Genomic DNA, 21,999 nt, shown 5'->3' with positions numbered 1-21,999 from the left:
CCCTGTTATGAAGAAAAATGGGAAGTTGAGAGTATGCATCGATTTTCGAGATTTGAATAATGCTACTCCGAAAGATGAATATTTTATGCCTATTGCAGATATGTTAATCGATTCTGCAGCAGGAAATAAAATACTTAGTTTCATGGACGGTTATTCTGGATATAACTAAATTTTTATTGCAGAAGATATTGTGGCTAAAACTGTTTTTCGTTGTCCTGGGGCATTAGGTACGTATGAATGGGTAGTTATGCCTTTTGGCTTGAAAAATGCTGGGACAACATATCAACGGAAAATGAATGCTATTTTCCATGAGTTTATTGGAAAATTTATGGAGGTATATATCGATGATGTTATGGTTAAATCGATTTCAGTAAACCAGCACATTGATCATCTAAGGAAAGCATTCCTTACTATAAGAAAGAAAGGTTTAAAAATGAATCCTTTAAAATGTGCTTTTGGTGTGTCAGCCATAAATTTTTTGGGTTTTGTTGTTCATAAAAAAGGGATTGCCATTGATAAAAATAAAGCAGATGCGATATTGGCATTGTCTGCACCAAAATCGAAGAAAGAGATGCAGTCATTTTTGGGTAAAGTGAATTATCTTCGAAGATTCATTTCGAATCTTTCAGATCGAACTAGGGTGTTCGCACCTTTAGTGAAATTAAAAAATAATTCACATTTCAAATGGACAACGGAGCATCAATCGGCGTTCGATTCGATTAAAACTTATTTGTCTCAAGCCCCGATTATGGCAAATGTTCGACCATTTGAACCTTTGAAATTATATATTGCAGCATCTAAAGATACTATAGGGTGTATGTTAGCCTAAGATGATGAAAATGGGAAAGAACGAGCGGTTTATTACCTTAGTCGAGTATTAACTGATATCGAAACAAGGTATTCCCCAATCGAAAAATTATGTTTGTCTTTATACCATGCTTGTATGAAATTAAAATGTTATATGGTAGCCAAGTCGGTGAAAGTTATAGCACAAACTGGCTTAATTAAGTATATGTTAAGTTTCCCTATGTTAAGGGGACGTTTGGGGAAATGGATGTTGGCATTGACGAAATTTGATTTACAATATGTTCCAGCAAAGGCTGTGAAAGGACATGTCATTGCAGATTTTCTTGTAGATAATTCGAAATATCTGAATGACCAAAGGGCAAATATAATCGAGGTAAGAATCGATTATTGGAAATTATATTTTGACGGGTCAAAACATAAAGATGGTGCAAGAGTTGGGATTTTAATTGTTTCACCAGAAGGAATCTTGTCGAAATTTCTATTTTAAATAAAATATCCTTGTTCGAATAATGAGGCAGAGTATGAAGCGTTAATTTTGGGCTTTGAAATTTTGATTAGTAAAGGGGTCTTGGAAGTTCAGATATTAGGGGATTCTCAGTTAGTTTTGAAGTAGTTATCCAAAGAATTTAAATGTAACAATGAGAGGTTACAGAAGTATTTGACAACCGCTTGAGAATTGTTAACTTCTTTTCGAAAAGTCTCTTTGGTTCATATTCCAAGGATTCAGAATGAAATCGCTAATGAATTAGCCCAAATTGCTTCAAAGTATAAAATTGGATCAGGGACTCTTGAGTCTTTAATAGGTATTCATCAGATTTTAGTACCTGCAAGTGAAAGAGAAGTTTTATGTGTTGATGAATGGGAGGATACTGATTGGAGGAAGCCTATTGCTCAATACTTGAAAGAGCCTAATATTCCAGTTGATAGAAAGATAAAATTGCGGACAATGAATTTTGTTTTAATGGCTGATGAACTATATAAGAAAGGTATCGATAGGAGTTTATCGAGATGTTTAGGTCAGAGTGATCAAAACATTGCTTTGGGTGAAGTTCACAATGGAATATGCGGTGCTCACCAGGCTGGAAAGAAAATGAAATGGGTGCTATATCGCAATCATGTATATTGGCCAACTATGATTAAAGATTGTATTGATTATGCAAAAGCGTGCCTGGAATGTCAAAAATATGGCTCGATTCAACAAATTCCTGCATCCGAATTACATTCGATAATAAAGCCATGGCCATTTAGAGGTTGGGCTTTAGATTTAATTGGATTAATTCATCATCCTTCATCCAAACAACACAAGTTTATCCTAGTAGCAATTGATTATTTTACAAAATGGGTTGAGGTGATTCCCTTGATCGAAGTAAGTCAATGTGAGATAATAGATTTTATTGAGGAACATATTATTCATCGGTTTGGAATGCCTCAAATATTAAGTATTGATCATGGAACAATGTTTACTGGTCAGCGGGTTAAAAGTTTTGCAGCTTCAATAAATATCAATATGGTTACTTCGACTCCCTATTATGCACAAGCTAATGGGCAAGTAGAAGCAACAAATAAAATTTTAATAAGTTTGATTAAAAAGCATATCGAAAATAGGCCTCGAACATGGCATGAAACTTTAAGCCAAGTGTTATGGGCCGATCGGAATTCACCAAGGGGTTCGACATGTACTTCGCCATTTAAGTTGGTGTATGGTCATGATGCAATACTACTATTAGAAATTAATTTGAATACTTTAAGAATATCAAGATAGAATGATTTTCCAGTTGATGATTATTGGAATGCAATGTTCGATGAGCTGAATGAATTAGATTCAGAATGAATTTTGGCACTTGATAATATGATTCGATAGAAAGAAAGTATTGCTCGAAGTTATAATCATCGAATCAAGGAAAAATTTTTTAATGTAGGTGAATTGGTTTTGAAAGTTATTTTGCCAATGGAAAAGAAATCGAGATTTCTTGGTAAGTGGTCCCATACTTGGGAAAGCTTATTCCAAGTAATGAGAACATATTCTGAAAATGCTTACCAGATTAAAGATATTGAATTAGAAAGAATAGTTAATTCGGTTAATGAAAAATACTTGAAGCAATACTATTGTTGGAAAAAGTAGAAATTTAACATGCATATGTCTAGAAAATATGGAAGTTATTACAAAAAATAAAATTAGAAATGAAAAAGGAATTCAAGGTGCCACTAGTTTTGCCAAATCGGAGCGTAGCTTTGCCCTTTTGTTTTTCAGAATTGAGAGCACTTCAATTTGTTTGAACTTGTTAGCTTGGATTTTCTCAAGTTATTTTTCATATTCTCCCCGCTTGGTGTCAATTGAGACAAGTTCCTGAATAAGGTGGTGTTGTTCTTGTTGGGCTGCTGCCAGAGGCTTGGCTATAGTGGCTCGACTTTGGCATATTGTGGCAAGCTGTTCTTTAATCTGAGCTAATTCTGCTTTGAGTCTTGCTTCTTCTTGGTCATGGAAAGCTTGAACAGAAATAGCATGGGAAATCCTCAGATTGAATTTCTCACGAGAAGCTTGGATTGGTTGAGCGGTTGCAAGACAATCTTCAATATTAGTCTTGATATTGGCTTCTTCCGTCTCAGTTTCTTGGAGCTGAAATTGAGATGTAACGCTCTCATTGAGAAGTTGTTTGAATTCTTGAATTGAGGCAGAATTTGGTGTGTTAGTTGGGAGTTCAAAAGAAGAATTTAAAAGATCAGCCAGGAGTTGGTGAAGAATTGGATCGTTAACCCATGTGGTAGGTGAATGATCCAGCAGCTTAATGAAGGATCGAAGCTGTTCTCGAGTGCCAGGATCTAATTCGAATGAAGGCCTCGATGTAGCAGGTCTTGACATTGTTGGTACAGGCACTTGAATTTTATTTGCTTGGATAACTTTATTCAAAACAGAAATCAAGTCGTCTAAGGTGGCACTGGTCGGAGTGGTAGGAGCACTCGATGTTCTGGGTTTTGATCCTGGAGGGTCTGAAGATCAGCCTGGAGTGAAGGATTGGGTTGCAACTCTGGAGGAGTTTCTAAAACCTTGGATCGAGAGGAATCTGAATTAGTGGTGTTAGTAGCTTTAGAAGCAGAATCAGAGTCTGGGACTGTTTGGTTTTCTGCAGAGAATGCAGCTTGATTGTTTGGTGAAATTGACTCAAGTATATGGGTTTCTTCTGGAAAATGTTGCAAGGGATTTGTTGTTGGGTCAATCACCTGTGTTGTATGGAAAGAAGGTGGAAAATGGCTGGAATTAATTGAAGGGACCCTGTGAATTGAATCGAATTATGTGATATGGAATGCTCTCGGTCATTTTGTTGTTGCAGAATTGGTTGATCAAGAGCCCTAGTAGATGAAGTCGAATGGGCAAGATTAATGGGCTAGTACAAAAGGTACACAGTTATAAGTTTACAATTTATTTTAAAATTCAGTAAAATGTGTATAAAGATAATTGTGTTACCTGAGGAAGTCTGGATCTTCGTACTAGTTGAGAGCCAGGGTCAGAATCGGCTGCATCTTCCGACTGGGAGGAGGCAGCAAGAGTGTCCTTGTTAGTTGGTTCACTTTCATCAGCACTTTCGCTTGATGATGGCAGTACTAACTGATAAAAGTACAAAACCAATTATGGTTAAGAAAACACAAGTTGAATAACATTTTGAGTTCAAAGGAAGAGTTATGAATAGAAGAGTTACTCTTCGAGAGGTTCTGGTAGGAGTCCTTCTACTCTTATATGGTGGTGGTCGAGCAGCATCAGCTTTTCTTTTGTGAGTTCTTTTTGGAAAACTCTTAGTGATAGCCGTTCGAACAACAATTTGTTGAATTTCTTCTAAGGTACGAGTGTACCTTGAATAATAAGCAGCCCACCATTCGAAATAAGACTTGGTAATGAATGAACTGCGTTCATAGATCAAGAAGTTGAAGCGGTCTCTTCGTTTTTTATTTTTAAGAGACAAGTGTTGAAATCTTCTTGAGATAACAGAGTAATGTGATAGAATGGTTCACTGTGTCGAGGCTGTGGTGTTGGGATAGCTTGAGAAAATCCCAGTTGTCTAGCGATTAAGTGAGGAGCGTACAGGGATATCTTGAACTTTTCTTTTCTATAATGTGGCAACCCTATTGGTATCACCTGAACAGCCAACAGGTTTGCCCAAGTTCGATTTGCGAGTTCATTTTCCTCATTAGTATTTGGAAAGAGTAAACGATCAAGCCAATTAGGGTCGCGATTGCGACGCAAAAAAGGAGTAAAATTGAGTTGATCGTTATCGAAATCTTTGCAGGAATGAAAGAGGGAGAAAACAGCCCAGAATCTGTCTTCATCTGATTGAGTCATTGGAAAATTTGGTTTGTAATTAGACAAACAAAAACCTTCAATGTATTGTTTGTCAGTACTGTCACCTTCAGATTTTGTCATAAAATTTTTAAAAATGGTATTAAGCCATAATTGAAGGAGCCAGAGTGGACCTCCTGTATTGATTATTTTATTGTCTCGGAGGTCACAGACAAATCGACCAAGCTCTTCAAAAATGTGCCCCAGAAGAAGCTTGGCCAAGTTGAGAGCTTTGCCTTCATGTAAGAGAGTAGCCAGGGGAAGGAAAAGCTTTGATATTTGTACACTTCGAGAACAGAACAAGGTTACATTTAACCAGTAAAACAAGAAGGCTACATGTTCACTGTCCGTGATCTCTGTACCATCTTCACCCATGTTGTGAGCAATGAATTCACTGTAAGAAGTGTTGAAGACAACATTGTATTGATGCTTAGATTGCATGTCAGGGGTATAATCTGGAGAATTTATTGGGAGTCCTGTAATGGCAGCTACATCGAGGAGAGACATTCCGATCATTTCGCAAGGAAGGTGGAAGTTGTTGGTTGTTCTATTCCAGAAACAAGTCACCGCCCCAATCATCCAATGGTGTGTAGTGAGTGAGAAATGAGAAAGTCTTAGTAGTTCTTGTATTCCTAGAGCTCCCCAGATAGCACTCTTTGTGGGCTTGAGGCATTGGTACCAAGTTGTGAAATTGAACCCTCGAGGATTGATTTTTGGATTGTTTCGGAAGGGTTTTTGGTTGATGAAATGAGAGATGTTGAAAGCTTGGTTTATTAGTAAATCTTCCTCTTTAGCATTGGGGAAGAAAGAGAGTTTTTTGTTTGCTCTGTCAAGAGTCTCAATTGGTCCAAGGAAACAGTGTGTATCTGTGCCGATTGTGAAGGGGATTAAGATTCTGGTGTCCTTAAACTGTAAATGGGGATCGTCAATGATTTCATCATTGATTTGATTAAGAATGCGAAGAGTCGACGGAAATGGCGGTGCTATTGCATGACCTTTACCCTTATCTTGAGTAGTGGCATGCGAAGAGGAACCAGCCATTGTTGAACACAGGAAAAAGGGGGTTATAAGTTTAAGGATTTTTTGTGAAGAAGTTTTATGGTGTAAGAAAAATCCAAGGGATAATGAGTTTCGAAAGATTTTGTATAAAAGTGGGGATGATGAATTTAAAATATTACTGTGAACAGTTACTGTGAAAGGGATACGAATAGAGGTAACTTAGTGAAGAAAACGAAGTGGTAGAAAGAGAGTGCGTAAGTTTCGGGAAAAGTGTTGAGTGGGTCAGTATTAATGGGGAGCTTAAATGGTAATTATTATTGATTTGAGAACTGACATTTTCAGTTTTGGATTAAGTGTTTTATCTTCTGAATGATGTTATCGAAGACAAACACATTAATCCAAGGGGGCAATTTGTTGATCGGAAAAAATATTATTCGATGAAAGCAAATCGATTTGGAATAAGTCAGAGATAGTTTCTCGAGAAGATGCATGCGTAAGAAAGGATCGAGAACAATGAGCGCTAGTTGGATTTCGAATGATTTGTTATTCGATGAAACCTTCTCCAGAAGGGGAATCGAATTGAGCATTCGAGTGGAAGATTGAACAGTCACGGTAGCAGAGCAGTTAAAAACTTTTATCACGCGAGAAAATCATCGGAAACGTCTCCAATCAAATGGCAGGAGCAGTTACCAAGGGGAAAGTATTTGAAAAGTTCAAATTTGTAATTAATTGTGATTAATTATAATTAATTGTTAGTTACTAAAGGCAGATTATAAATATTAGGAAGTCTTAGAAAATCAGGGTTGGAACTTTTACTCAGAAAACACTCAAGCACACTCACATCCCAAGGAATTCCTGAGTCTGCAATCGAGTAATTTTTCTTTAGGGTTCCTTCCATCTTTTCATTCTTTCAGTTTATCTTTCTGTAAACTTTATGTTTTAAGCAAATTTATTTTCCAAGTATTCTTTATCTTCATCTTTGTCCAATTTACATTTATGCATTGTTTACTTTTAATTTAAAGTTTTTTAATCCAGTCAAAGGCATTTTATCGCTTTCCTTTAATTTCAACACAAACTTTTCTGTTTTCAATATGTTTTCTTTTCGAAAACATTTCTTTTATTCTTTTCTTTGATTTATCAATTTTAATTTATTTTTATTTTCAATCCCGATCTAATCGAAGACGCTTTGATGCACTTTTAGAAAACTGATACCTGCAAAGAGGAGTAGGTTTCGCTCCCAGACCACTAGATATCAAACCATCATCGATTTACTAAAAATCGATAAAATACTAACATTTTATAAAAAAATCAAGTTTCAAATTTTAAAAATAATTAATATAAAAAAACATAAAATTTGTTAATACTACTGTAATAATATCTTAATTTGACACAATAAAAATAATAATTAATTCACAAAACTTATCATTTAACTATAATATCAGTAGATTTTAATACTAACGTTAAAACAAATAACCTTAGTCACTAAAGTTAAAAAAAATATAAAACAGTAAAAATAATATTTAGAATGAATAACATAGTTGTGTAACCTAGTGAATCACTTGTATTTATAGATTTATTGTACTTGTAGATAGATACGAATATCTGTACATTAGTAGATAGTGTTGGCTTGATTTTTAGATGAATGGATTTTGACTTTGGGTGAATAGGTCCATTAAGAAATATGGTTTGTTGTTACTTTATTCATCACATGTTAATTAATTTAGATTCCGGTCTATATAAATGTATCTGGGTCGAACGATTGCTAATGAATCATAAATAAAATTGGAAAGCATTAAATTCACTAATGTTTTAAGTTCAACAAAATTTCAAGAACATTTTTTTTTATTTAAAAATTCCTAAAACATTAAAGTGAAATATAGGGTACAGATCTAAATTTATAGATGTGCTTACGTGGCAAAATTTATACCACACATCTTAAAGCCACACTTTTCATTTAAAACTGTAACTCTTCATAAAGAAAAGCGTCACCTAATGGAAAAAAGTAAATTAGAAAATTTAAGAGAAGAAATAATTAAGTTATCAAAATTAATAGATCAAAAATTAATGATTTTAACTAATGTTAACTGTAATGACACCGAATTCTTAAAATCAATACAAAATGATTTTTCTCAAAATCTTTATTTTACTATAAGTTTTATTGAAGGACTCCAAAAACCTGAAAAAACTTATTTCTCACATGGAATTTCTAAAAAAATGTTACCATGGAAATGATTCACCACATCTTTATCATACCTTTAACCCACAATTAAATTCTATAGTAGACATGTTTGAAGAAATATTAGTATCCATAAAATTTCAAAGAAATAAGGAAAAAGAATATCCCAAAGAAGAAAATTTCCAAAATATAATCAACATAACAGATTTAAAAGTAAAACCACCACTAAAATTATGAATATTGAAGAAAAATTAGAAGAAGTTACAATGCTTTTTAAACAATTAAAAATGGCTCAAGAAAATAATGTTATGGAACAGGGATTTCAAATAGAAGAAGAATTAGTAAATTCTGAAAATATAGAAAATGAAGAACACATCCTAGATTACTCAAGTGACGAAGAACCAGCAATTCCAATACAAGTAAAAAATGAAGCTGGAACATCTAAAGATAATCAATCTCAATTTAAATGGGAAACATGTTTTGATAATTATGCCTTTAAAAAAGGGTTTATAAATAGATATTCAAAATATACAAAAATACCATCAAAATACATCCCTAAAATCCAGGAAATGGAAGGAGATAGAATGCTCGATTTAGATTGTAAAAAGAATGAAAAAGAAATTTTCGAAAATTGGTTGAATTTCTTCTTATTAGAAGCCTTTACTAATCCAAAACTTAGTGAATTGTCTGGAAGAGATATTTGGAATTACATAGGGTTTCATACTAAAGGAACTATAAGAGATTATATGACATCAATAGAAAATCAAGTAATAGAAGAATTAGAAACAAAAACATCAGCTTATGATAAGATATTGTATATAATGATGATTCTATATAAAGAATTTTTTGGAAAAAATATTATAGATCATAGACAAGAAGTCTATAATAAAGAATATCAAGAAGCGAAAAACCATTTAGCTAATATTCAGATATATGATTTATGTAATGTGGAGTCTTATATATGTGAATATAGAATACATTATTACAAATTAAAAGAAGAAGATAAAAATAATTATCTTAGTATGTATATAACAAAACTTCCATATCCTGCTAATGAATTTATAATGGGAAGATTTATAAGAGAAATAAATAGAGGGACAATTGAAAATAATTTTGGTGGAGCAACCTCTGCAATAAGAGAGGAAATAAAAGAACGTTGTATGCAAGAAGCAACTCAAAAAAGATTTGCAAATATAATTAAAATTTGCTGTCAGGATAATGAGGAGATACCTCAAAAATATGGTCTTAATAAAAATTTTCAAAGAAAAAGAAAATATCAATTTAGAAAAAGAAAATACTATCCAAACTGGAGAAAAAAGAGATATTTTAGAAAGGAAAATAACAATAAAAACAAAAGACAAAGAAATAACTATTGCCCGAATAAAAAAGAAAATTGTAAATGTTGGTATTGCCAAGAAGAAGGACACTATGCAAATGAATGCCCGAAAAAGAAGGATAAAAAGGATCTTACTAAACAAATAGAAATTGCTAAATCTTGTTTCATGGAACCATTAGAAGAATCTGATGATAACTTAGACTATATTTTTGAATATGTCTCAGAAACAGACTCAGAGACTGAGTAATAATGCTACATTTATTACTATAAAAATAACAGAAAAGTTTATAAATGCTTTCATAGATTCTGGAGCAACACAATGTTTTGCTAGTTCAAATATAAAACTTGATTGGAAAAAATTAAAGAAACCATTAAGAGTTAGAATAGCTGACAAATCAATACATAAAATTGACCAAAAAGCAGAAATGGTTGAAATTTTTATTCAAAATTATAGGTTCATTATTCCATCTATATATATGTTAGACTCTGGAATGAATTTTATCATAGGAAATAACTTTTTAAAGCTATATCATCCATTCATTCAAGAATTAACATATATAGTTTTAAAAGCTCCACACGATTCTTGAATAAATCAAAAATCAAAACGTATAAAAATACCGACTACTACTATAGATAAGATCTTAAAATTTAAAATATTCTCTATTTTAGAAACATGTTATTTAAATCTATACTTTCAGATAAATATCCCAAAAAATAATATTGAAATAAAGATAGAAGAACTCTTGGATGAAATCTGTGCTGAAAATCCTTTAGATATTAAAAATACAAATAACGAATTAGTAAGTATTAAATTAAAAGATCCTACAAAAGAGATAAATGTTCCAAATAAAATTCCTTATTCCGCAAGAGATAGAGAAGAGTTTTCATTAGAATGTAGAGATCTTTTGGAAAAAGAAATTATAAGATTAAGTAAAAGTCCTCATGCGGCTCCAGCCTTTTATGTCGAAAACAATAATGAAATTAAAAGGGGAAAACGAAGAATGGTTATTAACTATAAGAAGATGAATGAAGCAACTATTGGTGATGCTCATAAGCTTCCAAGAAAAGATTCTATTTTAGAAAAAATCAAAGGAGCAACTTGGTTTTCATCTCTTGATGCAAAATCAGGATATTGGCAACTTCGTTTAGACGAAGAAACAAAGAAATTAACTGCTTTTACTTGCCCAACAAAAGAATCAACAAGTGTGTTGCTCTATGAATGGAATGTATTACCATTCGGATTAAAACAAGCCCCAGGTATTTATCAAAGATTTATGGAAGAAAATCTAAAAGAGTTAAATGAATTTGTTTTAGTGTACATTGGTGATATACTAATTTTTACAAAACAGGATAAAGAAGATCATCTTCAAAAATTATTAATAGTTTTAGAAAGATGTAAAGAAAAAGGATTAGTTCTTAGTAAAAAGAAAGCAAGAATAGCAAAACAAGAAATAGAGTTTCTTGGGTTAATTCTATCCACTCAAGGAAAGCTAAAACTACAGCCAAATGTCCTAGAAAAGGTAAATTTATTTCCTAGTAAAATAGAAGATAGAAAACAATTACAAAGATTTTTAGGGTGTATAAATTATATTTCTGATCAAGGATTTTTAAAGAATATAACAGAATACACTAAAAGCTTATTTCCAAAAATAAGTACTAAAAAAGAATGGAAATGGGACGAAAAAGACAGTATGCAAATTCAAAAGATTAAAAAATTATGTGAAAAACTTCCAGAACTTTATATTTCAGAAGAAAATGACTACTTAATAGTAGAAACAAATGCTTCAGACATAACCTGGTCAGGATGTCTAAAAGCTAAGAAAGCTATAAAAAGTTTAGAACAAGAAAAAGAATCACTAGATTCTAAATATTCCCCAAAGGAATTACTTTGCAGGTATATTTCAGGGACTTTTACTCCAACAGAACAAAGATATACCACTCATGAAAAGGAAACTCTAGCAGCAATTAAATCTCTTAAGAAATGGAAAATTGATTTACTACCCAGAGAATTTACATTAAGGACAGATTCAAGTTACTTAACAGGTTTTATACGATATAATTTAAAAGTTGATTATAATCATGGACTATTGGTAAGATGGCAATTATTTTTGTTACAATATCCAATAAAAATTGAATATATTAAGGGTGACAAAAATGTTATTGCAGATACATTAACAAGAGAATGGAGTTCGTCTACAACGCATTAGATCAAGAAATTCAAAAATATGAGCAAGAACTCGAAAAATGCAAGCATTGTCAGCAAATAAGGACACAGATCCAATCCCTCAAGAAGGCCATTGAAGCAATGAAATCAACACAACAAGCAACACCATCAGAGTTCAGCCAGCCAAGCGTGGTGGACAAATCAGGTGAAGAAAAAATTTCGGAAAATAAAACAATTGTTGAAATTATTAAAAAATCCACCCAAGATAAAAATATTATGTAATTTATAATGGCCCCATGAAAGGAGTATATGATGCCTGGGAAAAAGCAGCACCATTCACACTTCAATCAAGGATAATTCATAAAGGAGGGTTTCTAACACTGGAAGAAGCAAAGGAATCATTCAGGGAATATGAAGCTCTTCATCCAGAACAAACCTTAAAAAGAGCAGATAAAGCTCCAATTCAAACCCAGAGAACAGGGATAATAAGAAACATCCCTACAAGGGCTGAAATAAAGGAAAAGAAAAGGGTCTGCAGATCAAATCTCAGAGAAACCCTTAACATAGTCCTGAATTGGACTGAAGAAAAAAGGGCAATTTTGGGATATTATCCTATTGCCAAAGAACAGCTAACAAAGCTGGTTATATTTCCAGATGCTTCCCCATCTGACACCTATCAGTTTTTCCAATATGGATTAATTGATACAATTTTAATTTTTAATGATCTAAAAATTATTAGTGAGTTTCCTGCAGGATTCGTTGATGCAGTAAAGAGATTTAAAAATATGATTGACAATGTAAATCCAAGGGATATATCCCTAAAATTTACAAACAGTCAACCTATTTTTAATAAAGAAGAAGAATGCTTGGTTCCAGCACACCAAGTAATATTCATGTCCGTCTTCCCAGGAAATTTTCAACCAATTGATCAGATTCAAGACTTAACAATTTACAGTCATGAAGGAAGGCTAGCCAGCACATTAGCAAGGGTCTTTGAAAGAACTCAAAAAATAACGAAGGAATCTCACACAAGGATTAATTATAAAAGTAGAAATACTTTGCTTGTGTCCAGCAAAAGAAATGAAATTGAAGAAAGAGCGATGAGACTCTTGGTGGAATTTGAATCAGCATTCTACAACTTATCCGGACTTTTAGAAAAGCTCCCTGAAGGGATAAAGAGGAATCTCTGCTATTTGATAAAAGACAGAGAAGACCACAAGTGCCAACTATGTGCCTCAGAGTTATCTGAAGAAAGCAATAATGAAACGGAATCAACTCACATGATGAAAGAAGAGGACAATGCATCTGAGGGTCACATGATAAAAGAGGAGGACAACACATCTGAAGCATCTCTCAATATTATTGCATAGTGACGTAAGCACTTAGGTCATAAAGCACCAACGATGTAGCTGGTGCAAGATAAGCAAACAATGACGTAAGCAATGACGTCATAAGAAGGGTAAGGATGGGAATTGTCCATCAAACTCAACTATTATAAATAGGTTGCTTAGGCAATTGTAGAAGCATCAGAAAATAGAAAGCAGGAGGCAAAGAGTACTCACATGCTAGGAGAGCAAGGAGGAAGCTGCCGAGGCGATTCTATGGTCTGAGGAAGAATTCCTTTAGGAAAAATAGTTCTAAACTCCCCTCTGGAGTTAGTATTTACAATCTCCCCTCTGGAGATAAAAACACCTTATGTAAAATATATTAAATAAAGGAAGTTTTTCTCCAGAAAGGTACATCTTCATCCTAGTCTTTCATTTATGAATTATTTAGAAAGTTTAGAATTAACAGAAGAATCTGATTATTATAAATTAACTGCTTTATTAGATAATGAAAAACAGGCTGTTCTAAAAACAGAATTAAATCTCAAATCAAATGAAAATTTTAATAAACAGAACCTTTTAAAAGAAGTTTTTAATAGAAAAAATATAATATACTATGGAAAAATTCAACTTGAAGCCCCTATAAAGATAAAATCCGCCAATGGAGAACTTGAAATAGCTTTGATAAATGATGAAGAATTAAGTAAACAGATTGGAAAAATTAAGGATCAACAAAAAAGATCTAAAATTGGATGGATTCATATTAGTACTATACAAGTCTTAATCAAATCTACATATATGAAATGAATTAATTCACCAATAAGCTTAGCAATCTGTGACAAAAGAATTACTGATGACCCAATAGATCAAATAATTGGAATTGTTCATGGAAACTTGGCAAACGTAAATGTTAAATTCAATGCCCATCTTGGATATGCTATACCTTTATCAACTGAAAATCTTGGAAGATCTATAAGTTTGGCTTATAAATTTCACAGAAAGAATCTAATGGAACAAGATGATGAACCATTTTCAATTACATATGCAATAAATTATGCTTTAACAAATAGCCATCATAGTATAATATTTAAAAACAGAGAAAGAATTTATGTCTATGAATTATTTTAGAAAATTGTAAAAACAGAAATACCAAAATATAAAGCTATTGAAAACCCAGTTCTATTATTAAAAGAATCATCAGGAAAATTATTTTCATCGAATTTTCAAATAAGAGAATCTAAAATTAATAGCCCTTTAAGTTTATCTAAGTTAAAGATTAAAGAAGAAAATTCTGAAATAAAAGAATTAACAAAAAAGGTCGAAAAATTAAATGAAACCCTAAACACTAAATTATGACAATAAATAAAGAAGAAATATATGTAACTTATCAAGACAAGAAACAAGAGCTCTTTGAAAAAGAAAATCGTTTGAATTATTTACAGTTTTCTGAAATAAATCAAAGAGCATTTGAAGCTCTAAAAATAATCTATGACAAGTTAAGAAGAGAAGTTGAAGAGTTAGAAAAATTAATAGAATCTCTAGAAAATAGTGATGAATCGATGATAGAGTTTGCAGAAATTTTAAAATAAATAATGAAGCATAAAAAGATTGAAAAACCAGAAAATAAAATAAAAAGAAAAAGGGCGGAAAAATTAAAAAGTAAAATAAAAGAGTATAAAAGGGAATTAAATAACCTTCAGATCGAAATTGATGACCTTATAATAAAAAGGATAGAAATAAGAATAAATATAAATAAGTTGGAATTAAATTTAAAAAATTTATAAATGCCTGGAAAACCATATTATGACTTAAAAGAATTAAAACTGTTGAAAGAAAAAATGGAGGATGAAGTCGAAAAATTAAGAAGGTATTTAGAAACAACAGAAAGTGTAGAAATAAAAGAAGTTTTTGAGGATTTGAGAAATTATATTAAAGAAAAAGACAAACAGATAAAAGATTTTATATACAATAATCCATGCAAAAAAGAATATTATAAATTAAAACAAGATTGAAAGCTATAAAAATGAAATCACAATATACATCAAGGACTGGTAAAAAATTGGATAGAAATGATAAAAATTGGTATCAGAGCCAAGTTAACAATTAAGGGTAACACTTTTTCTTTAAGCAACATTTTTTAGTGAAACGCTTTTTTGCCATAAAAGACAAAAATCTGTAAAGATGCATCTTTACAGTAGATGGCACCAAACATTAATCATCACTTTCCTATGTATTCTCCTACAATTTTATTGGGCAAAAAATCACCACTAAAATTTATAAATGAGAAAGGAATAAAATTGAACAAAATAATTTAGATAATAATAAAAATAATATAATTAAGTGATAAAAGTGACAAATTTTTAAAATATATAAATAAGTCTATAATAATTTTTTTTATATCATAAAAATTACATTCATAAAAAAAACTACACGCATAAAAGATTTCTCAATTTTTTTTTCTCTAATTTTTAGTCATTAATTTTTATATCAAAATTTGTCATATAGTAATAAATACCTTAATCATCTATATATATAGTTTGCTAAGAGTAACGATAATAGAAATAAATAAAACAGAGTTATTCAACGTTATCAGAGGAATATTATTAATTTGAACTTTATCATCTTATTCAACCTTGTCATATTGCATGATAAATTCATAAATATCGACTAGGACTTTATCTTTTCACTTGTTTATAACATTTGATTTACTAACAAATTATTCTTTGATTAAGTCAAAGATTATAATTAACTAACTTATCCTATTTGACTAAGTGAAATAATATTGTAAGTATCCGATTAATTAATCTTTCAAACTATTATCATATAACTATTTTATTTGACAAAATAAAACAATATTAACTTTTTACAAATAATTTTACTAAGTAAACAATAGAAATTGTGAATAATGTGAATAATAAAATACATCTCACATTCACTAAATATGAATAAATCTAATTGATTTAAAATTTGAATTCTAAAATTAAAATTAACTTTCCTAATTCAATTTATTATTTAGGTTGTTTATTACAAGCGTTGTCCTCTTAGGTAGCGTTTGTTTTTGGAAACAGGATACAGAAACATGAACAACAAATGTTTAAAATATGTTTGGAGGCAAAGACATGGACACGGAACACATTGTCTCAAGGACAATATTTTATATTTTTGTGTCCAATCTTTTAAGAAGAACAATGATAAACATGAAATTTGAGGAGCTGGACACAGACTTTTTTATCAAAATTTTTTTCCTTTCTATCTATAGATATTTTTTATTATTCTACTATTATCCCTTCTTATTTTTTCTAATTTTAGCTTCTTGTCTACATCGTAGTTCTTCTTTCTCTGCATTCTTTTTTTACCAGATACTCTCCTTTTTAGTATAATTTCTTACTTGACTGAATAATTAATTTATTCTTTTTTATCATTCATTCTCTTCTCTATGGCATGATGTATTAATGGAGACTTAATTCACTCTTCTAATTTATGTTACTTTATTTATTCTTAATTTTATTACTTTAATATCATTTTTATCTTATTGGTTCATAGACCATTTTTTTTGTAATTTTCTGTACTGCTACTTACTCTTATTTTTTATTAAATTAATTTGTATTTGATGTAAAAAATTTGGAATCACATGGCTATTTTAGTCATTTCGCATAATATCTTAATTTTGTCCATGTCTACAAGACATTACATTAGTGTCTTGTCCATCGTATCCAAACACAATACACAAAAAATAATTTTTAGTGTTTCTGTTCTATTGTCTCTGTCTTAGTGTCATGTCATGTCCTGTCTTCAAAAACAAACGCAACCTTAGTACTTGTTTCGGTGCCATTAAATCGATAAAAAAAATTTAATTAAAAATATCTTTTTTATTTTTTAGTGTGTTTGGCAAATTTCTAATAGTAAGAGTAAAAGTACTAGAAAAATAAAAAAAATATCTTTTTTGAGAAGTTATAATTTATATTTTTCTTTAAAAGATCTTTTTTTTTCCTAAAGAAAAAAGATGTCTTTCACATAATAAATAAACAAAAAAAATACTTTTATCTTATTTTATTCAAACATAATTAATAGATAAAATGATTTTTTACATGAAATATTCAAACATAAAATCACTTTTACTTTTGTAGAAGATCTTTTAAAAAAATATCATTTAAAAATTTTTTTTTTTTAAGAATGACGTCCAAACAAGCCCTTATACTTTTTCTTTTACAAATTTTGTAAATTAAATATGACAATCTACCGTGATTTTATTCGTGCGTATTTTTTCTTTTGTAAAAATTGAGGATTTAAAGTGTGTGTTTAGATTGACGTTTGTCAAACTAGAGTTTGAATAAATTGATTTTATAAAATTAATTTTGGGTAGAAGTGAGTCTATGCCAACATGATTTATATTTGGCAATTCTATACTAAAATTGATTTTAATAAAATGAATATTGTTTGAATAATATTAGTTAAAATTACTTTTAGATAAATAATTAGTTAATTACTAAAAAAATATAATATTAAATTATAATATTATTTTTTTAAGTGTATTTAATCTTTTTTAATACTTCTTGTAGTATATTTTTCTATAGTACTCAATTTTAGTATGTTATAATTTTTTACTATTATAATAAAAATTAATATTTATTTATAAAATTAAAAATAATATAAAAATTAACAATTTTTAAGTATTTTTTCTATAATAAAATTAATATTTATTTATTAAACTAAAAATAATATATAAAATAATATATTTTAGTATTCTTTCTAAGTATTTTCAATAATCTTATTTGTATTATTATTTTGGATTCTAACTTTTTAATAGTTATGTTTTTATTATTATTTATAGTTAATTTTTTATTTAATTTAGTATTTTTAATAAGAACAATAACACATATTATAAAAAATTAGAATAATAAAATTAGTGCAACTCTCTCTATATATATTTATTCACACATGTAGACTTTTACCGTCACTACAATATTTTTGGCCTAAGGTAACTCTTATTCGAAGCAACATTTAATAAAAGTTGTCTTAGATAGGCAAAGACAATATTTTTGACGAGTTACCTTTGAATAAGGCTAAGATAACCAATTTTTTGGCAACCCACAAAAATTATTGTCTTTGATAACTAAAACAACACTCAACAAATGTTACAATATAAAATATTTAAGACAACATTTTTAAATAAAAATACAATATTTTATAAAAATTATAAAAAAAATTAATTAAATAACATTTATAAAAAGTTGCCTAAAATTATTCAGAGTTACAAATTTGAGAGAAACTTTTCATAACCAATTATTTTCCAATCAAATAACTTAGAAAAAAAAAAGACACAATTGCTTCATCAGTTCAACACTTCCTTCATCACCTAGCTTCATCACTTCATCACTATACTGTAACCCTAACATTTGAAACGAACCACACAGACGGCCACATTCCCTCCACCGATCACGGCTTTCCTCCACAACGACCGCAGCTCTCGGCCACACACCCTCCACCGATTGCGGCTCTCCTCCACAATGACCGCAGCTCTCAATCGCAGTGCTGTCCACCCCAAACGGCGACGGCGCGGTGCTCCTTTCCACGGTCGTCGGCACATTGCTTTCCTCCACGGGATTCTGCGCATTGCTCTCCTCCATAGGCGTCGGCGCGGTGCTCTCCTCCACGCACGCTGCTCCACGGCTCCTCATCTTCCTGTCTCGGCTCCATGTAGAGGGTCTTCTTCGAGAAACCCCTTTCCTGTTCCTGCTTCCACTTCTTCCCCTGTCTCGCCTTCTTCTCTTCGCAAGGTCTCACAATACTACACGCAGCTGTAACCCCCTCCTCCTTCTTTGTTTATTGGTAAGAAAGCTTCTAAATTTTACTATGGAATGAAATTTCTGAATGCATTGATTGTGAATGAAGATTAGAAATGTTCTGAATTTTAGTATGAAAATGGAATTTCTGAATGCATTGAATCTATCTTAATTTTTGGGGCTTCTTAATAATTCTGATTTTAGGGGTTTTATTTCAATTTTTCTGAAGTTTTCATGGTTCTGATTGTTGCTTCTTAGGGTTTTTCTGAATTTTTCTGCATTTTGATTATGAATTTCTGAATGCATTGAATCTTAATTTTTGGGGCTTCTTAATAATTCTAATTTTAGGAGTTTTATTTCAATTTTTCCAAAGTTTTCATGGTTCTGATTATTGTTTCTTAAGATTTTCTGAATTTTTCTGCATTTTGATTATGAATTTTTGAATGCATTGAATCTTAATTTTTGGGGCTTCTTAATAATTCTGATTTTTGAAGCTGTTTCCTGGAGAATAATACGAGGATCTGCAAAAACTGTTAAGGTACATCCTCTATATGATTTCACAATTACTTTTTTTCTTGTCAGAATTCTCTAAATTGCTGCGGTGAATGCTATGGCTATAGTTTCATATTTTTGGGTTATTGTAGCCAGCTAATATCATCAATCATCATCCTGATTTAGAATATGACTGAAAATTCCAAGGTTCATCCAATTTTATATTATAAAATACAACCATAATTTCTACTAACATTAGCAAAATTGTAAAATATGCTGATGTCCATTGTTCTTGTTATATTTGTTGGACTTCTAAAGATTTATGTAATGTAAGTCATGAATAAATATTTTGTCTTAATCTCTATGCTTACAAATATGTTGATTTCATTAAACCAGGTCCATGCGATGCAACCATCGCCTTCCCTTTGCTTGTTGCCGAAACATTTGCCCCAAGAGTGAAACCTTGTAATCAATAGAGGTTAAGACAAACTAACTGTCAAGTTTGCATAAATTGCATTGTTTGAGGACATTGATGAACGTGTTCACCGTTGGTATTCGATTAGGTCATCATGCCTGTATTTGATCGGTATCCCCATCACTATCGTGTGCATTTTATGTTATACCATAAAAGAAAAAGTAATACACTAATCCTGACTGCATGAGAGACATGAATTATAGATGCAGTAACCAATTTTCATTGGTTTATGTGAGTTTTGGGATGAGGACTTCTTAAACAAATAACATTAGAAACTTGAAAGTTCATCAACTTTGCAAGTCAGTATATTTTTAAAGGGTTGCCTCAACCTGAATTTGTTGTAGTGTATATATTCATGGTGTTCCTTTTGAAATAAACCTTTTTATAGTTAAAATATAAATCTAGCTGTTATATATATATCATCAATGTTAAAATTAGTCTTTGTACAATAAGAAGGCCTTTATTTCAGTCTCTACCCATGTAACTTTTTGAAAGAAGCCCCTACCATCAAGTGAAATTAGTGATTATGTTTCACTATTTGATTTTCTCCTCATTTTGCTTTTTTTATATGATATAGAATTTGGCAATTTTTGTTATGTTTCACTACTTGATTTGCTTCTTATTGTGCTGTTTTATGTCTGTTTAATATTTTTATACAGCAACATAATGAAAAATGGAGCAACTTTAAAGAGGAAAAGGCTAGTAAAAAAGTATCAAGCTCATTTGAAAAGAGAATAGGAGCATATTGAAGTTCCAATTACTGAGGATGATAGATCTAGGCCATTCCCAAATGATGGAGGAAATTTTCATATCCCCATGAGGAAGATTATGTTGGTGAATATGAAAATGACAATTTTGATGTGGAAGCAGACCAAGTTATGGAAGATGCTCATGTAGAAGGTGATGTCCTTTTGTTTGTTACTATTTATTTTACATTTTCTGATTATCATCATTTGTTTTACAAATTCATATTTGATTCACAGCTTTCCTTTCTATATGAATAGTAACATGTGCATATACTTGTTTAATTTGGAAAGACTTCTATATGATTCACGGCTGTCCCTTTCTATATGAATAGTGGTTTTTTTTTATTTTAATTTGTACTATTTCTCAATTTTTTAATTTAGAAACTCCAAAGGTTAAAAAAACTCATGAAAAAATAAGATGCCTAAAGATTTATGCAAGAACTTGAAAAGAAAGGGAGAAAGTGACTTTTGATCGTGGAGTAGCCATGGGGCCAACTCCTCAAAGAGTGAAGGAAGTAACCAATTTTATTGGAACAATGGAAAGGAATAGTGATTTTATTACCTTGATGTACACTAATTGAAAAGCTGTGCCTAGGCAAATTAAAAAACGCATATGAAAGTATATTAATGTAAGCTCCATTTATTTTTATATTTATGCCATATGTTTATAATCTTTTTATTCATATGATATGATGAAATCGATGTATTTGTAGTCAAAGTTCATTCTTCCAAAATCCTCAAAATTATGGGTGATGACGGGTGTTTAAGGAGCATGGAAGCGATACAAGACAAGAATCAAGAAGAAACACTTTGAACCATAATTTATTGTAAGTTATTCGATAATTTTCTTGTTTTAGTTGCTGTTTTATAGTTGTTTTGGTTGTTGTTTTAGTTGTTGTTTTATGGCTGTCATGGTTGCTAGTTTATTTGATACTTTATGGTTGTATTGTGGCTGTCATGGTTGCTATTTTATGGCTGTTTAATGGCTGTCATGGTGGCTGTCTTATGGCTGTCGTGGTTGCTGTTTTAGTTGCTACTATTGTTGTAACACTTGAATACACATGTTATTGTTAGGCTAATGTTTTGACTATATTTTTTTTGTCCATTTAGATTTGACTGCGACTTTCTTATGGTTGGATGAAGTTTTCTAAAGAGATAAAGGCAACTCTTGGCACAATGGTGAAGCACAAAGTCTTTTTGGTTTCAATTGGAAAACCAGTTTCTTTTTTGTTCAATTTCATCATGAGAAAAACATGTATTTTGTTTACTTATGTTTATCATTTATTTGACTTGGTAACTTAGCAAGTATGTTAATTAGTACTTAGAAGACCTTTCTATATATATGCAATATATTTTTATTAGCTCA

At 30.8% G+C, this 21,999-nt stretch overlaps 1 long non-coding RNA gene across 3 annotated transcripts; it reads left to right on the top strand.

The window, feature by feature from the left end:
• Positions 1 to 18,402: 18,402 nt before the first annotated feature.
• Positions 18,403 to 21,999, top strand: LOC114925836 (uncharacterized). 3 transcript variants are annotated; one of them, XR_011875904.1, is made up of 6 exons: positions 18,403 to 18,966; positions 19,415 to 19,458; positions 19,809 to 19,890; positions 20,547 to 20,787; positions 21,347 to 21,460; positions 21,744 to 21,999. It is a non-coding gene; the product is annotated as an uncharacterized lncRNA (long non-coding RNA). The 3 variants fall into 3 exon arrangements; XR_011875906.1 differs by having other exon boundaries at positions 19,809 to 19,998; XR_011875905.1 differs by lacking the exon at positions 19,809 to 19,890 and having other exon boundaries at positions 18,419 to 18,966.

Source organism: Arachis hypogaea, chromosome 18 (assembly GCF_003086295.3).
Source record: "Arachis hypogaea cultivar Tifrunner chromosome 18, arahy.Tifrunner.gnm2.J5K5, whole genome shotgun sequence".
NCBI lineage: Eukaryota > Viridiplantae > Streptophyta > Magnoliopsida > Fabales > Fabaceae > Arachis > Arachis hypogaea.
This window is presented reverse-complemented; position numbering and strand designations above follow the sequence as displayed.